The sequence below is a fragment of the Schistocerca serialis genome, chromosome 11, assembly GCF_023864345.2.
Source record: "Schistocerca serialis cubense isolate TAMUIC-IGC-003099 chromosome 11, iqSchSeri2.2, whole genome shotgun sequence".
Lineage (NCBI taxonomy): Eukaryota > Metazoa > Arthropoda > Insecta > Orthoptera > Acrididae > Schistocerca > Schistocerca serialis.
The window spans coordinates 132,000,431-132,020,425 of NC_064648.1; the positions used below are offsets into that span (position 1 = coordinate 132,000,431).

The following is a 19,995-nucleotide window of genomic DNA, read 5'->3' on the forward strand; positions in this document are numbered from 1 at the left end:
TAATATGCAGACATCTATCCAGACCATCACACAGGAATTACAAACTGCATCAGGATCTAAAAAATGGTTCAAATGGCTCTAAGCAATATGGGACTTAACATCTGAGGTCATCAGTCCCCTAGGCTTAGAACTATGTAAACCTAACTAATGTAAGGACATCACACACATCCATGCCCAAGGCAGGATTCGAACCTGCGACCGTAGCAGCCATGTGGTTCCAGACTGAAATGCCTAGAACCGCTCGGCCACTGGGGCCGGCGTATCAGGATCCACTGCAAGTACTATGACATTTAGGTGGGAGGTGAGATTTCATGGTCAAGCAGCTGCTCGTAAGCCACACATCACACTGGTAAATGTCAAACACCACCTCGCCAGTGTAAGGAGCGTAAACATTGGTTGGTTGAACAGTGGAGAAATGTTGTGTGGAGTGACGAGTCACGGTACACAATGTGGCGATCTGATGGCAGGGTGTGGGTACGGCGACTGCCCGGTGAACCTCATCTGACAGCACGTGTATTGCCAACAGTAAAATATGGAGGTGGTTGTGTTGTGTCGATTGAACAACTGTTCATAGTGCACGGCCTATGGCGGAGTGGTTACATGACAATAACATCCCTGTAACGGACTTGCCTGCACAGAGCCCTGACCTGAATCCTACAGGATACCTTTGGGACGTTTTGGAATGCTGACTTCATGCCAGGCCTCACCGATTGACATTGATACCTCTCCTCAGTGCACCACTCCGTGAAAAAGAGGCTGCCATTCCCCAAGAAAACTTCCAGCACCCGACTGAACGTACGCCTGGAAGAGCGGAAGCTGTCCTCAAGGCTATGGCTAGACCAATACCATATTGAATTCCAGCATTACCTATAGATGGCACTACGAACCTTTTAAGTCTTTTTCAGCCAGGTGTCTGGATACTTTTGATCACATAAGCTCAGTCGTAGGTAAAGCAAACGACATATTTTGGTTCATTGGAATAATACTAGGGAAATGCAATAAGTTTACAAAGGAGATTGCTTGCAAGACAGTAATGTGACCCATCAGAGAACATTGCTCAAGTGTGTGGGACCCATACCAAATAGGACTCTAAAGACCTCTTTGTCAACATGACATTAAACACTAATATCCTCCTCTTCCTCCGAACAGGACTGGCAGTGGATGTTCAACATATACGGAAAAGAGCAGCACACATGGTTGCAGGTTTGTTTGACCGTTATGGTTTAGATACTATATACAAGAAAATTATTTGTTAGTAAAAGGGATTAAATTTAACCAACAAGGCCAAAGCTATAACACTCCAAGCTGCTGAAATTTGAACACAGGAAACCAGAGCAAACAAAAGTAACTGAATGTGTGAACTTCAGCCAAATTGTTTATAAGCAATACACCACTGAATTCCAGCAATATCACTTGTCACTCAAATATATGAATACCCTTCACAGCAACAAACAACAAGCCCTGCATGTATTGCTTTAGTTAAATCATTCCCATTTGAATCCGGTCAACAGTGCATTCTTGCCAAAAATTATACGAGGGTAAGTCAATTATTATCCACAATTTAATTATATTTTTGTTTATTTTGGTAGTACTGTCATTTTACATTGATAACACATGCTTTGGTTATTTTTTGTTATATCTTTGCAATTTTCAAGTTGCAAGGATAGTTTCGTTATCGCTGCTGTGCTGTTAATCATGACAGGTCTGCTGTCTATTTGCATCAAAGAAGAGCAACATTCAGTGATCCGCTTTTTGTGGTGCCGAAATTCATCAAAGACTTTCGGTACAATACATGAAAAGTGTTTTGCCACAATGGAGTGTCTACGAATGGATTGAAAAATTCCGAAATTGTCGCACAAGTTTTACGCATGATGAAGGAGCCGGATGATCGTTTACAGCCACAAATGAAGAAACCATTGAGCGTTTAGATGAAATGATTCTCTTAATCAGACGATTAACAATTGACAAAGTGACACATTGTCTCCACATCAGTCACGGTTCTACCTATGAAATTATCCACAACAGACTTCGGTTTCATAAAGTTTGTACAATTTGGGTCCCAAACAACTCACACAGTTGGATGAACAAATGCGTTTGGACATCTGCAAAAAACATTTGGATCCCTATGGTAACGAAGGGGACAACTTGTTACAGAGGATCATTAGTAGTGACAAAACATGGATCCATCGTTACGAGCCAGAGAGTAAATGGCAGAGTATGATATGGAAACATCCAAGTTCTCCGTGCAAGAAAAAGTTCAAGGCCCAAACGTCTGCAGGAAAACTGATGCTTACAGTTTTTTGGATCACGCAAGGTCCAGTACTGCTACATTATGGGGAAAGGGGCACAACAATAAACAGTGTATGTTACAGTGAGGTGCTTGCTTCCAAGCTAAAGCCTGCAATTCGAAGCAAATGCCGAGGATTGCTGTCAAACGTGTTGTGTTGTTGCACTTCTTGTAATAGACTTACCCTTGTACATTGCATAAGCTAAATAAACAATAATTTGCCTTATTTCACAAAACTTTATTTTCACAGGACACAGGTTTCGGCTTGCACACCCATTGTCCCGTACACAACCGACTGCGAAGACAACCAATCAAAGATTAAAACATGTCAATTCCCTGAATCTACTGATTCTTGACACAATCTATAAAAATTATTTCTGTTGGTTCTCTAAATTAAGAAACAGTTACATCTCTATTGTACAACCCCATAACATTCATCATGATAACATTTACTACAACTTTTACTAAGCATCTGCTTCATCATCTACATCTACCTCTATCTCTACAACTACCTCTAAATTTATGCTCTGCAACACAATGAAGAGCTTGGCAGAGGGGGCATCCAACTGTGCCAGTTGTTAGGGCTTTTTTCCATTCCAATCACACATGGAGTGCAGGATGAATCACTTTAAATGCCTTTGGGCTTGCCCCCAGGAACTCCGTGTGAGCAATACATAGGGGTTTGTAGTACACTCTTACGGCTCATAATTTAAAGATGATTCTTGAAACTTTGTAAGTAAGCTTCCTCCGGATATTTTACATGTCTTCAAGAGTCTGCGAGTTGAGTTCTTTCAAACCCTCAGTCACACTCTCCCATGAATTAAACACACTTGTGACTTATTCGTGCTACTCTTCCCTGTATACGTTTAATATCCACTGATTCCGTCACAACGAAAAAACACCTTTCTTTTAATGATTTCCAGCCCAAATCCTTTATCATTTCTGTGACACTCTCCCAAATTTTGTGATAATACAAAACACGCTGCCTTTCTTTGAACTTTTTCGATGTACTCTGTCAGTCCTATCTGGTAACGATCCCACACCGTGCAGCAGTATTCTAAAAAGAGGACGGACAAGTGTGGTGTAAGCAGTCTCCTTAGTAGGTCTGTTACATTTTCTAAATATCCTGCCAATAAAATGCACTATTTGGTTACCCTTCCCCACAACATTTTCTGTGTGTTCCTTCCAAATTCAAGTTGTTCGTAATTGTAATACCTAGGTATTTAGTTGAATTTACGGCTTTTAGATTAGACTGATTTATTGCGAACCAAAGTTTAACGAGTTCCTTTTAGCACTCATGTGGATGACCTCACACTTTTCGTTATTTGGGGTCAACTGCCAATTTTTGCACGATTCAGATATCTTTTCTAAATCGTTTTGTAGTTTGTTTTCATCTTCTGATGATTTTATTAGTCGGTAAATGACAGTGTCATCTGTAAACAACCGAAGATGGCTGCTCAGATTGTCTCCCTAATCATTTATACAGATAAGGAACAGCAAAGGGCCTATATCACTACCTTGGGGAACGCCAAAGATGACTTCTGTTTTACTCGATGACTTTCCGTCAATTACTATGAACCGTGACCTCTCTGACAGGAAATCACTAATCCAGCCACATAACTGAGACAATATTCCATAAGCACTCAATTTCACTACGAGCCACTTGTGTAGTATAGTGTCAAAAGCCTTCTGGAAATCCAAAAATACGGAATCGATCTGAAATCCCTTATCAACAGCACTCAGCACTTCATGTGAATAAAGAGCTATTTGTGTTTCACAGGAATGATGTTTTCTAAGCCCATTTTGACAGTGTGTCAATAGAACGATTCCTTCGAGGTAATTCATAATGTTCGAACGCAAAATATGTTCTAAAATCCTGCTGCATATCGACGTTAACGATATGGGCCTGTAATTTAGTGGATTACTCCTACTACCTTTCTTGAATGTTAGTGTGACCTGTGCAACTTTCCAGTCTTTGGGTACGGATCTTTTGTCGAGCGAACGGTTGCTTATTATTGCTAAGTATGGAGCTAATGCGTTAGCATTCTCCGAAAGGAACCTAGCTGGTGTACAGTCTGGACTAGAGGAGTTGCTTTTATTAAGTGATTTAAGTTGCTTCACTACTCCGAGGATATTTTCTTCGACATTACTCATGTTGGCAGCTGTTCTCGATTCGAATTCTGGAATATTTACTTTGTCTTCTTTTGTGAAGGCATTTCGGAAGGCTGCGACTGGTCCACGGACCTCAATGGCTGGACACCTGGCTTCACTAACCACAGCTTATTGTCTGTCACTACCTGACACTCTTCCTCCCCTAACTGCAGGATCCATGACCCACCAGTGAAATGGCAGCTCGGAAGGGAATGGCGCACCCTGTACTAGTACATTCCCTGCATGCCTCCTCTGCAGCTCTGTTTGCAGCCTTGTTTGCTCCCCCAAATTCCCACGCGCCCTGGTACCCGACAAAATGACACCACCTTCTCCCGGTGCTGTGGGAAGAACAGTAGGTCCTGCAGAGGCTGCGCCAATTTATAGGTCGAGTAAGTGTGCAGCAACAACTGCAGTAGGGCACTGAGGGAATCAGACCAGATGACAAATTGTTTGCGCTACAGACACCTCATCTGATCCGACGCCTTCAGGATCACACGGAGCTCTGCAGAAAACACAGTACAGGTACGGGGAAGGCGAATCCAGAAGACATGACTGGGAAAGACAACAGAATAGCTGAGGGTGACCCCCGTCAGGAGGCATCTGTATACACAATTATAAAGCCGTGACGCCTTGCTAAAATGTTAAAGACAGAGATAGAAATGTAAAATTAGGAGTGCAATCTTTCGCACAATTTGTCAAATCACGAGTCTCTATAGGAGCCGAGTTGGGAGATCTGCTCTAGCCTCACTGTAAAATGTTAAAACCAGCCATACCCATCTCTAACAGGCAATCCTTCACACAAATCCTACAGGGCCTCATCGTTCGCTGCCGATTACGAAAAAGCCTTTCCATCAGAGGCCGAGCAACAGTAGGGCATGCAGCAGTATATTTTGAATGTCCATCCTTCTGAGTGATAGTTTGAGGGACTATAAATTCTATATACAAGAAATATAACATGGATGTTAAAGATTATCAAAAATTAGCTTCAATGTAGGATTACAACCAAATTTGCAACTACATGAGTTTTGAGAAAAAACGCATTTTGAACCACAAAAAATTCTTAGTACATGTAAACAAACCTCTAAGCATTAACATCACAGAAATAGCAATGTTAATTTCAGTAACAAACCAAAAGACAAAAGTTACAACTGATGCAATAATATTACATTATTAATTAATCACCTTTTGGAACTTTACGACTCATCCAAAAACTTAGGAGATAGAGACACTGAAATGCTTCTTAGATTTTGTCAGTTCTACACCAAATAGAAAATAGGCAAATTTGAAATATGAAAATTGCGTCATAAAATTTGAATTCAAAAGCATAGTTGATTCGCAGAACTGTCCACTCCAAAATTACTTTTATTATTTGTAAATCCTGATAGGGAACATAAAACAGATGTAACCTATTTGTAGAAGAACATAAAATTCCAAACACCTGTCTGACAACTAGTGTGGAAAACACACCCATACCAAATTAAATATACCATTGTTAACACAATAAAAACATCATATGCCCATAAATAATTACTAATAGTTACCGTTAGAGTTATTCTCAACCTACAGGTTTCACATTTTTCTAGTTTTTGTAAAGGCACTAACCAGTCTCAAAAGTGTATAAACTAAAATCAGAAAAACAACTCTAGCCTGAACCTGGAGGTTTACGAGGTCTTTGGCATATCGATGCACATGACGCACTTTGTTGTCAGGGATGCTATGAAACAAATGTGTGTTAACGGTTGTTCTATAAACTGTTGTCATCACTAGTATTATGTGAATATTGTAATCTGTCGTGAAAGTGTATCAAACCCTGGAATTAAACCATCTGGCAGAAAATGACATCGTGCTGAATACTATTTATTTAAAGACAAACATCAAACATAAACCTGCTACAAGAACCTATTCTTACAAGCTTACACAAGTAGAAGAAGAAGAAGAAGAAGAAGCAACCTGGGAGATTATCATCAATACTTCAACATCATAAAGCTAAGCACGATTGATTCAGCAACTCCTTCTTCCCTTCTTCGCTTTGTCCAAATTTTGATACTCTAGGCAGAGGACTAGTGCCAAAATTTTGTCATACCCAAAAGATATTAGGACAGGTGAATGAAGTGGCCTTACATTAGGTAAGAGTGTTCGTTTCCAGGTTTTAAAGAGGAATTAAAACTACCACTTGCTGCAAGTCGGGAAAGTGACCCGATGCCAAAACAAGACTTAAAATGGTGAGGAGAATTTCTTTGCTTCGCCCCAAGAGGTGTAGTAGGATAATACAATGGATCCAGTTGTGGTCAGGGGACATGTCGTGAGCTGCAGGCAGTGCAGAATCTAGCTACCACATGGAAACGGGCAGTTGTATTCTTCACCAGTGGTGGAACTTAAGTCCCAACTGCTTCCGTCAGCAGCCACTCTGTGGCGCCAGAACGCTGCATCCTGATGGGCATTGGCGGTTACTGTGGCAAAATCTACACCTACATCTACATCCATACTCTGCAAGCCACCTGACGGTATGTGGCGGAGGGTACCTTGAGTACCTCTATCGGTTCTCCCTTCTATTCCAGTATCGTATTGTTCGTGGAAAGAAGGATTGTCGGTATGCTTCTGTGTGGGCTCTAATCTCTCTGATTTTATCCTCATGGTCTCTTCGCGAGATATACGTAGGAGGGAGCAATATACTGCTCGACTCCTCGGTGAAGGTATGTTCTCGAAACTTCAACAAAAGCCCGTACCGAGCTACTGAGCGTCTCTCCTGCAGAGTCTTCCACTGGAGTTTGTCTATCATCTCCGTAACGCTTTCGCGATTACTAAATGATCCTGTAACAAAGCGCGCTGCTCTCCGTTGGATCTTCTCTATCTCTTCAATCAACCCTATCTGGTACGGATCCCACACTGCTGAGCAGTATTCGAGCAGTGAGCGAACAAGCGTACTGTAACCTACTTCCTTTGTTTTCGGATTACATTTCCTTCGGATTCTTCCAATGAATCTCAGTCTGCCATCTGCTTTGCCTACGATCAACTTTATATGATCATTCCATTTTAAATCACTCCTAATGCGTACTCCCAGATAATTTATGGAATTAACTGCTTCCAGTTGCTGATCTGCTATATTGTAGATAAATGATAAGGGATCTCTCTTTCTATGTATTCGAAGCACATTACACTTGTCTACATTGAGATTCAATTGCCATTCCCTGCACCATGCGTCAATTCGCTGCAGATTTCAGTACAATTTTCCATTGTTACAACCTCTCGATATACCACAGCATCATCCACAAAAAGCCTCAGTGAACTTCCGATGTCATACTCTGGAAAATGTCTCACGATGTTATTTGGAGACTTCCACTCCCCATAACAGCACCCACTGGGTATGACCCTCCTCTCCCAGAAATACTCCTCATCTACATCTACGTGGCCACTCTACAAATCACACTTAAGTGCCTAGCAGGGCGTTCATCGAGCCACCTTCATGACAATTCTGTATTATTCCAGTCTCTAACACTGCGTGGGGAATTAACATCCATATTTTCTGTGCGAACTCTGATTTCTCTTATTTTATTATGATGACCATTTCTCCCTATGTAGGCTGGTGTCAACAAAATATTTTTGCATTCGGAGGAGGAAGTTGGGTATTCAAATTTCTCGAGGAAACCCCACTGCAACGAGAAACTCCTTTGTTTTAATTATATCCATCCTAAATCCTGTATCATATCAGAGGCACTGTCTCCCTTATTTCTCGATAATACAAAATGTGCTGCTCTTCTTTGAATTTTCTTCGATATACTCCGTTAACACTATCTGGTAAGGATCTCCAAAAGAGGATGGAGAAGCCTAATGTAGGCAGCCTCTTTAGTAGATCTGTTGCATCTTCTAAGTTTTCTGCTAATAAAACGCACCCTTTGGTTTGCCTTCCCTTCAACATTTTCTGTGTGTTTTTTCCAATTTAAGTAAATGTTATTCCTTGGTATTTAGTTGTATATATAGCGTTTAGATTTGACTTATTTATCATGTACTCAAAGATTCACGGATTTCTTTTAGTGTTAATGTGGATGAGCTGACACTTTTCATTATTTAGGCTCAATTGCCAATTTTCACACCACACAGATATCTTTTCTAATTTGTGTTGCAATTTGTTTTCAGCTTGTGACGACTTTACTAGATGATAAATGACAGCATCACATGCAAACAACCTACAACGGCTGCTCAGATGGTCTCCTAAATTGTTTATATAGATAAGAAACAGCAGAGGACCCATAACACTACCTTGGGGAATGGCAGAAATCATTTCTACGTTACTCGATGACTTTCCACAAATTACTACGAACCGTGACCTCTCTGAGAGGAAATCACGAATCCAGTCGCGTAACTGAGATGATATTCCATAAGCATGCAACTTGATTACAAGCCACTTGTGAGGTATGGTGTCATGAGGTCTGCTGGAAATCTCAAAATAACGAATCATTTTGAAATCTCTTATCAATAGCACGCAACATTTCATGTGAGTAAAGAGCTAGTTGTGTATGGCCTCCCTTACAACTGTGCTTTTAGTGGAACAGTTTATCATGGACAGGAAGTTTTGTCACAATCTCTTTTTGCTCTCCCTAATAATTGGGCAAGGCAACAGCATTGCCGCAGTGGATACACCGGTTCTCGTCAGATCACCGAAGTTAAGCACTGTCGGGCTTGGCCGGCACTTGGATTGGTGACCATCCAGGCCGCCATGTGCTGTTGCCATTTTTCAGGGTACACTCGGCCTCGTGATGCCAATTGAGGAGCTACTTGACCGAATAGTAGCAGCTCCGGTCAAAGAAAACCATCGTAACAACTGGGAGAGCAGTGTGCTGAGCACACGCCCCTCCTATCTGCACCCTTAGCTGAGGAAGACACGGCGGTCAGATGGTCCCAATGGGCCACTTGTGGCCTGAAGACAGAATGCTTTAATAATTGGGCAACATTTTGTCCTCACTACCCTAAAGGCTACAGGATTCTCTCCGGCTAACCACCATTTGAACTGATGCACAGCCACCCACCTGGACCATATCGCAATGTCGTATTCATCACTCCACAAAGGATAGCTGGCCTTTTCAACAGACATGAAGACTGTGGAATGCACACTTCAGTGGAGTGACGGGTTATACAGGTAATTCGATCCACCTATTCCACACAGCGAACTAGCATCCAATCTGCCCTGGGAAGTATCCATTGTGGCTGATGTCTTTCAGGCACTACTCTGATTGGCAAGTGAATCCAAATCGGGAAGTGGTGACTCGAGTGCAAGTAACCGACCACTTCTCATCGACTGGTGTGTGCAGGGCCTGGAGAGCCGGCTGAGAGATCGATGGCATTGAGCGACCCTGACGCAGTGCCAAAGTGCATGTTCTGCCCCGTGTCCGACAAACGTGCACGTGAGGACGAGACGAGACTTTTGATTGCTCTACCCCTGTGGCAGATAGTTGCAGAGCCCAAAAGCACATCCTACACCAACATCAACATCTACATCTATATTCTGCAAAGTGCCTTTAAGTGCACGGCAGAGGGTACATCCCATTGTAACAGTTATTACAGTTTCTTCCTGTTCCATTCACGTAGGTAGTGTGGAAAGAATTATTGTTTGAATGCTTCTGTGTGTGTGCAGTAATTATTCTAATCTTGTCCCCACGATCCCTATGTGACCAAATGTAGTACATTCCTAAAGTCATCATTTAACACCGGTTCTTGAAACTTTGTAAATAGATTTTCCTGGGACAGTTTACATCTATCTTCAAGAGTCTGCCAGTTTAGTTCCTTCAGTATCTCTGTAAAACTCTCCCTCAGAATAAACCAACCTGTGTCCATTCATGCTGCCCTTCTTTGTACATGTTCAGTTTCCCGTTACTCCTGTTTGGTACAGGTCCCACACACTTGAGTAATATTCTAGAACCAGTTGCACAAGTAATTTGCAAGCAATCTCCTTTGTGGACTGGTTGCACCTCCCCAGTATTCTGCCAATAAACTTAAGTCTACCATCTGCTTTATTCACAACTGTGTCTATGTGATCACACTATTTCATATCCCTACAAAGTGTTACACCCCAGTATTTGTACAAGTTGGCCAATTCCAATTATAACTCACTGATGTTATCGTCTTAGCATGCGCCTTTATTTACTTTGTTAAGTGCACAGTTTTACATTTCTGAACATTTTAACCAAGTTGTCAATCTCTGCACCACTTTCAAACATGATCAAGATCTGACTGAATATTTATGTAGCTCCTTTCTGACAGTACTTCATTATAAACTTCATTATCTGCAAAAAATCTGAGGTTACTGTTAATGTTGTCTGCAAGGCCATTAATATACAACATGAACAGCAAGGGTCCCAACACACATCCCTAGGGCACACCTGAAGTTACTTCTGCATCTGATGATGACTCTCCATCCTAGATAACATGCTGCATCCTCCCTACCAAAAACTCTCCAATCCAGTCACAAATTTCACTCGATACCCCGTCTGATCATACTTCTGACAATAAGCATAGGCGTGATACCAAGTCAAATGCTTTTCGGAAGTCAAGAAATACTGCATCTACCCGACTGCCTCGAGCCATGCTTTCAGTATGTCATGTGAGAATAAGTGGGATTTGGGTTTCACATGATCAATGTTTTCCGAATCCATGCTGGCTGGGATTGAGGACGTCATTCTGTTCACGGTATCTCATAACGAATATGATCTAAGATTCTACAACACATCAATGTCAAATACTAGAGGTTGAAAATACCACTTCACTTGTAAATTTGTTTTATTATCACGACCGGTTTCGGGCTCTCATAAGCCCATCCTCAGGTGTCACAACTGTACTGTGGCTCCTGAGCGCCGCAGTGGATGTGTACTAGGCATGGTGTGCTACATATGAGTGCAGAACCCTGTTCTTCAGTTGTAAATTTCTTTTGTTATCACAACTGGTTTTGGGCTCTCATAGGCCCATCATCAGGTGTCGCAACTGTGCTACGGGTCCCGAGCACCACAGTGGACGTGTACTAGGCGCGGTGTTCTGTACTAGGCAGGGTTCTGTGCTCATAGGAGCACAGAAACTCTAGTATAATGCTCAGCTGCGGATGTTTGTACAACAGTATTGTTTGCAACGTCAAGTACACGTACATTAAAATTGCCACACAGGATGAAGGGCTGGGGGAGCTGAGATCATGGAGAGCCTCTTCACCTAACATCTCATGTGTGGGCAAGTAAAGTGAACATACTGTCAACTGATGATGCACATGGACCAATACAGCAACTGCTCGCAGGCCAGTTGTGAAGGAGAGAAGCTAGGACTGGTAGGTGTTGTTGACAAACATGGCCACTCCTCTTTTACCAGTCTCTCCACTGAGGTCATCCTTGTTGTGGAGAATCAATAGCTCAGGAGCATCAGAGAATTTAAAATGTCACTCTTGAAGACAGACACACATTGGTCTACCCTCAGTTAACGGACACAGTTTCTCCATGTGTGTCCCAGAACCATTCAAGTTCACTGCAATAAGAAGCCATTTTAAACACTGAAGTTTTCCTCTTTCTTCCCCATTCCCTTTAAGCTGTAGTGGTAAGACTGCAATGGAGGGGTGGGGGTGGTGGAGGGGCACTTTAAGGACTCGCTGGCTCTCTCTGGCAAACACTGACATCCATACCAGTGATGGTATGATCATTGTCAGATCCACCAGACGACAACGGCTTCAGAGCGGATCGCTTAGGCCATTTGGCCTTCATCCATAGCTCAGATTTTGGGACATGTGGTAACGCCAATGTAATACAAACACACTGCTGGATCTCTTTCACATCTGCCGTGAGAGTCTGCTAATTAGGCCAACATTACATTTGGCAACCTTCAAAGTTTCAGCAATAGGAAGATTGGGCTGCGAGACCAGCAGAGCATGCACTTAGTTGAATTTACAGGTGCAGGTAGATGTGCCCTGCTCAGCTGTCTTAGTCTGAGTGCTAACACTGACATTTTGCACAAGTTGTTTCAACACAGACGCAAAAGACTTGACACTGAGTGTATATGTGGACAAGGAAATAAAATTCCTACATTTTTCACGGACTTTCCTTTCAAAAATACACTTCTGGTCAGGTTAAAATACACTCTGTCCTGGGTGAAAATACATTCTTCCTTGGTAAGTGGTAATATAATTTCTCTCAAACCTATCAAACTTCTCAATCCTTTTAGTGGTAAAGGGTTCATACCTCACCACAGAATGTCCCAGCACTTCTGGGGGAGAGGGGGGGGAAAGTTTTGGAAAGATCTTTGACATGTGAAAACATGTACACTGCATATTTTCATATTAGAAACACAAATTCCACCAGATACAGGATGGCGCTATTATAATTTTCACTGCCTCACAATGAACGTTTAGTAGGTTACCTGGCTGAATACTTGTTCCACTGTGCACTTCAATTTTTCCATAGAAAAGTCAGTTACATGTGAGATTGTTCACGAACTCACCTCACATTTTTTTTTTATAATTATACTTTTTGCCATAATTACTGCATAATTTGAATCTGTGAAAGAACTAAAAGGAATATGAAAAAGTAAACTTTAAGCTTGGTCCATTAAAATATAGCAAACTAAAATGTGCCAGTAAGCTCAAAAAACCCGGTACTCCAAATTTCACTTGACCTATGTAGCTCAAATGCAGCCTTCAGTGCCAGGAACCCACCTACAAAAACAGTGTACCGCCAATTGCTCTTATCCTATATACCTCGTAAGAAAAGTCTCAATACCAAGAAATGCGCACACACAACTCCAAAACCAGACAGGATGAGGTGGGGTATTTGTAAACTATGCATAACTGGAAAGTGCAGGTATAAAATTTTGCTGGAGAGACATTTGGTGTAATTGTAGGCAGCATTGTTTTCAGCCAACCTCTTTTTATTCTGACATCATTTTGCTCTCTTTTTTATTGTTAAATTTTGTCAGTTGTTGAGCTCTTTATGTTGATGTGTCTAGTAGTTTGTTAGCTTCAGATTTTGGAAGAAAGAAAGTTATATTTATTCCCCTATCTGTAAGTTGAGCATATTTATGGTTTATTAAGTTATTTTATCATTCTCAAATGAGATTATAACAACGAAATTACTTAATTTCAAGTCAAATAATAACCACTGCTTGTTTACATTTACCCCTAAAAATTTACAAAGTGGGGTAATTGGGTACAGAGACTGAATGGAGATTGCAAAGAAATAGGATGGTGTTCTTCCATATGAAGTTATGAAAAATGCCAAGAACCAAAATTAAAAAAAAAAAAAAAAAAAAATGTTCAGACTGCAGTTACACTGCAAATGATGGGTCAAGGGCTATACGAGATGTTATAAATGAAGTTAACACATTTAGAAAAGCAGAAGCAGCCTTTGCTGTCCAAAAATTAGTCATATGCCACCCAATAAAAGGGTGAAATTTATATTTTTCCGCGAGCCCAGAATTAAAGAATAAAAAGACGTTAAATCTGACCCTTTACACAGGATTTACATGATATTATTCTACCTACTTCTTTAGATCCGATGGTATCACTGGATAAATTAGACCTCAGGCGACATCAAAATTTTTCTAGATATACCAAAACTACACTGGCCAACTGTTTATTTGCTCACACAGAAATGGGAATACGATAGAGAGGAACTTAGGTCATTGGTACAACAATATGTTAAACAGAACTCCATTTAAATTAGGGTCATCCTGGTGCGGGTGGGTTTACAAAACACAATCCCTATATATGTCTGAAGAAACCTGAGCACTGTCAAAAGTCCCAACAGAATGCTAGAGATCTATCTGTAGTTTATACATTCTACACTGAATGTATAATTTGTATTAAATTTATAGGCCAAAACAATGTGAACTAATGCTTTGCTTACAGTTGTGATGAGTCTTGGTTTGGGAGTGACCCAACGAGAATAAAAGCTCTCGGGGAAGACGAAATATATATTCTTCCACTGGATAAGAAATCGACAACTATATTGGCCTGTGTTGCTGCAGATGACACTTGCCACAACTGATCATTTATACGCAGTTCAAACTCTATGGACTTTGGGTAATACCTGTCCGGGGACACTTGGTTGCTTCAAAGATTAGATTAGATTTACTTTCATTCCAATTGATCCGTAGTGAGGAGGTCCTCCAGGATGTGGAACATGTCAGAAAAACAACAATACATGACAAATATTTACAACTAAAACAAATAAGCTAATGTACCATTCCATAGGTCCCAAGTGGAATGATCGTCATTTTTTAATGAACACTAAGAGTCATTTTACAAATACTAATGCACTGAATTTAAAATAAAAAAGTTTTTTATTTATTTATAAGGTAATAAACATGTAATACAACTACTGTAATACTTATTTACAACGAACACATTACTGCACTGAAATGGTGCAGAAGTTATGTTGTACTTATATACAAATCAGTTGGTTTTACTAAGAAATTCATCAATGGAGTAGGAGGAGTTGGCCACCAATAAATCCTTTAGGCTCCTCTTAAACTGAATTTCATTGGTTTTTAAGCTTTTTATGGCTGCTGGCAAGTTATTGAAAATGTGTGTTCCTGAATAATGCACACCTTTTTGTACAAGACTAAGTGACTTTAAATCCTTGTGAAGATTATTCTTATTTCTAGTATTGATTCCATGAATTGCACTGTTGGTTTGAAAAAGTGATATATTTTAAATGACAAATTTCATTAAGGAATAAATATATTGGGAAGCAGTAGTTAGTATCCCTAGTTCCCTAAACAGGCTTCTGCAGGATGTTCTTGAGTTCACACCACATATAACTCTCACTGCACGTTTTTGTGCCCGGAAAACTTTAGCTTGGCTTGATGAATTACCCCAAAAAATAATCCCACATGACATTATGGAATGAAAGTAAGCATAGTATGCCAGCTTTTTCATTTTTATATCCCCTATGTCTGACAAAATTCGCATTGCAAACAGAGATTTGTTAACACGCTTCAGCAGTTCTGTGGTGTGCTCCTCCCAGTTGAATTTATTATCAAGCTGTAATCCCAAGAATTTAACACTGTCCACTTCTTCTATCTTCTTGTCATCGTATGTTAGACATATACTCTTAGGACACTCCTTACAAGTTCTGAACTGCATGTAGTGTGTTTTTTCAAAGTTTAGTGACAAAGAATTGGCTAGGAAACCGTGATTAATGTCCACAAATATTTTATTGGCTGATCTTTCTAAGACTACACTTGATTTGCTATTTATTGCAATGTTTGTATCATCGGCAAACAAAACAAACTGGATGGAAGAAGGAGCCTAAGTTTTGTCAGTGGTTCACTACGGCTTTTATTCCCCATATACAAAAATGTCACGCAAATCACTAATTACCCAACCAAAATGCTGTTTTGATATCTGATGGACACACTAGCCATGTCAGTTTAAGATTAGTGGAAATGGCTATAAGAGATAACATTCATTTAGTGTGCTAGCTGAGTCGTTTACCTGACAGACTATATAACCTCTTGACAAATTTGTGTTTGGTTCTGTTACAACCAAATGGGGAGGAAAAGCATAGCCATACATTTTTGTGTTTGTGTGTTCTGTTTATATATGCTGACAATGAGTACATTATTTACCACCTCAGTTTTAATGCTATTTGATAAATTTCTTTGAGACATTGCTTATTTTGAAATGTTTAATAAATTTCTTTGAAAAATGGTTAATTTTATAATTTTTAGTATTTGTTGGTTGGGGAAATTTTAACACAGTTTTAATCACTCCGGAAAATGTTCATAACTCATAGAGCAATGTTGCTCTAAAGTTAACCCAGCTGGCAAATGCATACCCATCCCACACTTTGTGAGGCAAACAGCAAATGTAAACTTATAATGATGTCAGTTAGAATCAATAAATCCAAGAGTAGAGTTCGTATTTCAGCCTATTATGTCTCCAAATTACAAAAGTAAGTAGTTTAAACTTAGCAAGCTAGTAATTACTTCAAATCGTAGTGAGGACTTCTCAAAACTGTTTCCAATTCCCCCACCTGACCCTAACGATAATTTCATTGGCCTATATGGCAGCTAAAACAAAGCCTGCAGTCTCAAAAAGCAATACATTCAAACAGTCAAATCCATTGTCCAAACTTTCACTTACCTAAAACAAAGTCCACAGTCTAACAAACCAAAACTTAATTTTATATCTAATATCAGAAATGTAACCTAAGATCCGATCTCACGCGTCGGCTTTGACCCGTGACGTAAGGGTGCTGTGGTGTGTGACATCACTACGGCGCGGAGTTTGGTTTGTGAGTGTGGCGTGTTTGTAGATGTCGTGTTGTTGTTTGTTGTGCCCTCTGGTGGTATGTTCATGGTTTTCGTTTGTTTGGTGTGTTGGGCTCAGTTTGCTGTTGCTCAGTGGTGAGTGCTGCGTGCGTCATTTTGAAGAGGAATTTGTATCAGTGAGTTAACAGTTTTGTGTGATGGTTAATGTAATGATGATTGCTGTACGTCGGGTGAGTCTGTTATTAAGTGTATTCGGTTGTGGTTTTTTGTTCAGGAATGGATATGAAAGACCGGATTAATAGTGCTCGGTTGAGGGCTATGATGGGGGAGACAGCTATAGAGCTGATCAAATTTCTTCAGCTATTTGGCTTAATTGCCGAAGTCGTGAAGTGCGGTGTGTGCCGCGAACCAATGAAATTGGTTAAAGTTCCGGCCTCTCGGACCAGGGACGGTTACATGTGGCGCTGTCGTAAAGATGACATATGGCGTTCCATACGGCGCGGTACCTGGTTCGAGAAGTCTAGATTGGGCATGCGTGAGATTGTGCTTGTTACATATTATTTTTGTTATAGATCCCCACAGAGTTTTTGTGTGCATGAGACTGGTGTGAGTGAGAGGACTGTTTTAGATTGGTATTCCTTTTGTCGTGAAGTGTGTTTGGAATTTATTAAGTACAGGGGTAAGTTGGGGGGGCATGGGGTGGTTGTGGAGGTGGACGAGTCACAGTTTGGGAAAAGGAAGTATGGGAGGGGGAAGTCTGTGGCTGGTCTTTGGGTGTGGGAGGCTGTTGTTCCGGGGGGTGGGGGTTCCAAATGTGTTTATAGGGTTGTGGGAGGGAGGTCGAAGGCTGAATTAGTGGGGTTAATTGAGGAATATATAGAGTCGAGGTCCACAATAGTTTCTGATGCTTTTTCTTCTTATAGGGGGTTGGGTGAGAGGGGATTTAATCATTTAGTAGTGAAACATAGTTTAGAGTTTAAGAATTATGATATAGGGGCTTGTACTAATACAATAGAGGGGATGTGGGGGGTGGTTAAGTCAGTTCTTGGGAGGGGGAAGAGGCGCTCTTCCAACCTTCAGTCTCATTTAGATGAGTTCTGTTGGCGGAAGAGTGTCCCAGAGGGCTATTGTATTTTTTGGGTTTTTTTAAGGGCTGTGGGTAAAATGTATAGGCCGAAAGTGGTTAGTTAGGGGGGGCTGGGTAGGTGGGTGGGTGGCTGTGGTTCAGGGTGGGGAGGGTGGTTTATTTTGTTGTATAGTGTTTGTTAAGGTGGGGTGGGGGGGGGGGGAGGGGGAGTGTGTTGGTTTTTGTGTTTTAGTTGTGGAGGATCTATTTTGTTGAAGTTTTTGTTGAGTTGTAGTGTGTGATTGAGATGTTTTTTATGTTGTATTTGGTTTTTGTTTGTGGGTTTTTTATTTTGGGGTTGTGGGGGGGGGGGGGGGAGGGGGTTGAAGTGTGGGTGGGTTGGGTTTTTCTTTTGGTTCAGTATTTTTTTGTTGGTTGTGTGTGTGTGTGTGTGTGTGTGTGTGTGTGTGTGTGTGTGTGTGTGTGTGTGTGTGTGTGTGTGCATTTGTGTGTGATTGTGGTGGCCAATCTAGTTTGTGGGGCTGGAACTTTCTTGTGGTAAATTCCCTTTTGTTTTTGGCGTATGTGTTGTGTATTGGGGTATAGGGAAGTGTTTCAATGAAATTTGTGGCTGTGAAGGTTGGTATTGGTATTCGTATTGGGAGATGTTTCTGAGTTACATAGGTCAAGGGTAGTGGTCGATCCTAAGTCATGGGATTGGTAGCTGCTGTTGAGCTATATAGTTGGAGGGAAGTGTTCAATCTCAATGTTTGGTGGAGTATGTTGATTTTTGTAATGGGAGATGGGATCGGGGGTTGCTGTTTAGCTATATAGGTCAAGGGAAGTGTTTGATCCCAATTTATGGGATCGGGAGCTGCTGTAGATATATGTAGGTCAAGGGAAGTGTTTGTTCGCAATGTTTTGCGGTGTATTTTGATTTTTGTATTGGGGGATGGGATCGTGAGATGCTGTTGAGCTATATAGGTCAAGGGAAGTGTTCGATCCCAATTTATGGGATCGGAAACTACTGTTGATCTATATAGGTCAAAGGAAGTGTCCGATTCCAGATAAGATTGTGTTTTGTGGTATTTGTTGAGTTTTGTGATGTCGGTTTTTTTCGTCGTCTTGCGTGGTTTTGTATGGCGGTGGGTCGCTAAATTTGTTTATATTTAGTTTCTCCCCACCCAAAAACCCCCAATTTCCCACGCTTTTCCCGTTAGAGTCATTAGGCTTTTTGTGAAACCTGTGTGTGTGTTGTTTATCTGTGTATTTTCGTCTTTATGATACGTATGGAACGGTTTTATATCCGCCATATTGGAATTGTCGTTTCCGCCATATTTGTGACGTCATGGGTTAAAGCCGACGGGTAGGATCGGACGTTTCTGTACTTCCAATCAAAATCCATAATACCTATCAACCACAGCCTGACCACATTTACCAAACACTAATAAGAAAGACCCCAACATTCACGAGTACTTGCATCATAATCAATTTCGATATACCCAAACAGCTGTAACACACACATCACCATTCACACTGGAATAAAAACAAAATAAAATCACATCGCACAAAAAACCTATGAAACAAAACAAAATCACCCACTAGCAACATAAGCATCTATTGCTACTTGATTAAGGACAACATATCTTCAACCACTGCAATGAACACAGACCTCCTTATAAATTTCTTTGTCTTACCCATTACTGGCAAAAAAGGCAAAAACACTATTAAATTTCCGATCATAAGAAACAGACAGCACTAATAATACCGAATCACCCGTAACACAGAAAATAAATGTAACGCACTGGCAAAAGAGCACAAACTCTTTCAATGATAACCTCACACACTCAACTAATAACATCAAATCACTGGCTGAGATCCCTAACAAACAACTTTGAAACAAACATCCAACCCAAGAATGTGGCTCACCATACAACAACAGGCTATCGACTAACATGACCCCGCTTAAAAAGACTGTGCCATCATGAAGTCACGTGACATAACACAGTTGAAGCAGATGGGTGGAATCGCAACGCTCAGATGACAATAAATAAACATCTATCATTTCAGATAATGCTTTTGCACTGTCTTTGGTTTCATTTTCTTTTCTGAAAAAACTTACTTCCAAACCTATGCAATATGTAATACCAACACCTTATCCCCTTTCTGAACTTAAAATCTCACTCATTACAGATGCATGCTGGCTCAATTTTTTCAGGACACAAAATGGGAAGTTGTGGCAAACAAAATCAAA

The 19,995-nt window shown here is 40.8% G+C and overlaps 1 protein-coding gene and 1 pseudogene across 12 annotated transcripts in view; one reads left to right on the forward strand and one right to left on the reverse strand.

Moving 5' to 3' along the window:
- LOC126426899 (zinc finger protein 664-like) overlaps positions 1 to 19,995 on the reverse strand; it is a 290,556-nt gene that overhangs the window by 50,111 nt on the left and 220,450 nt on the right. The gene's annotated exons all lie outside the window — the stretch shown is intronic.
- LOC126427558 (5S ribosomal RNA) lies at positions 9,049 to 9,166 on the forward strand (annotated as a pseudogene).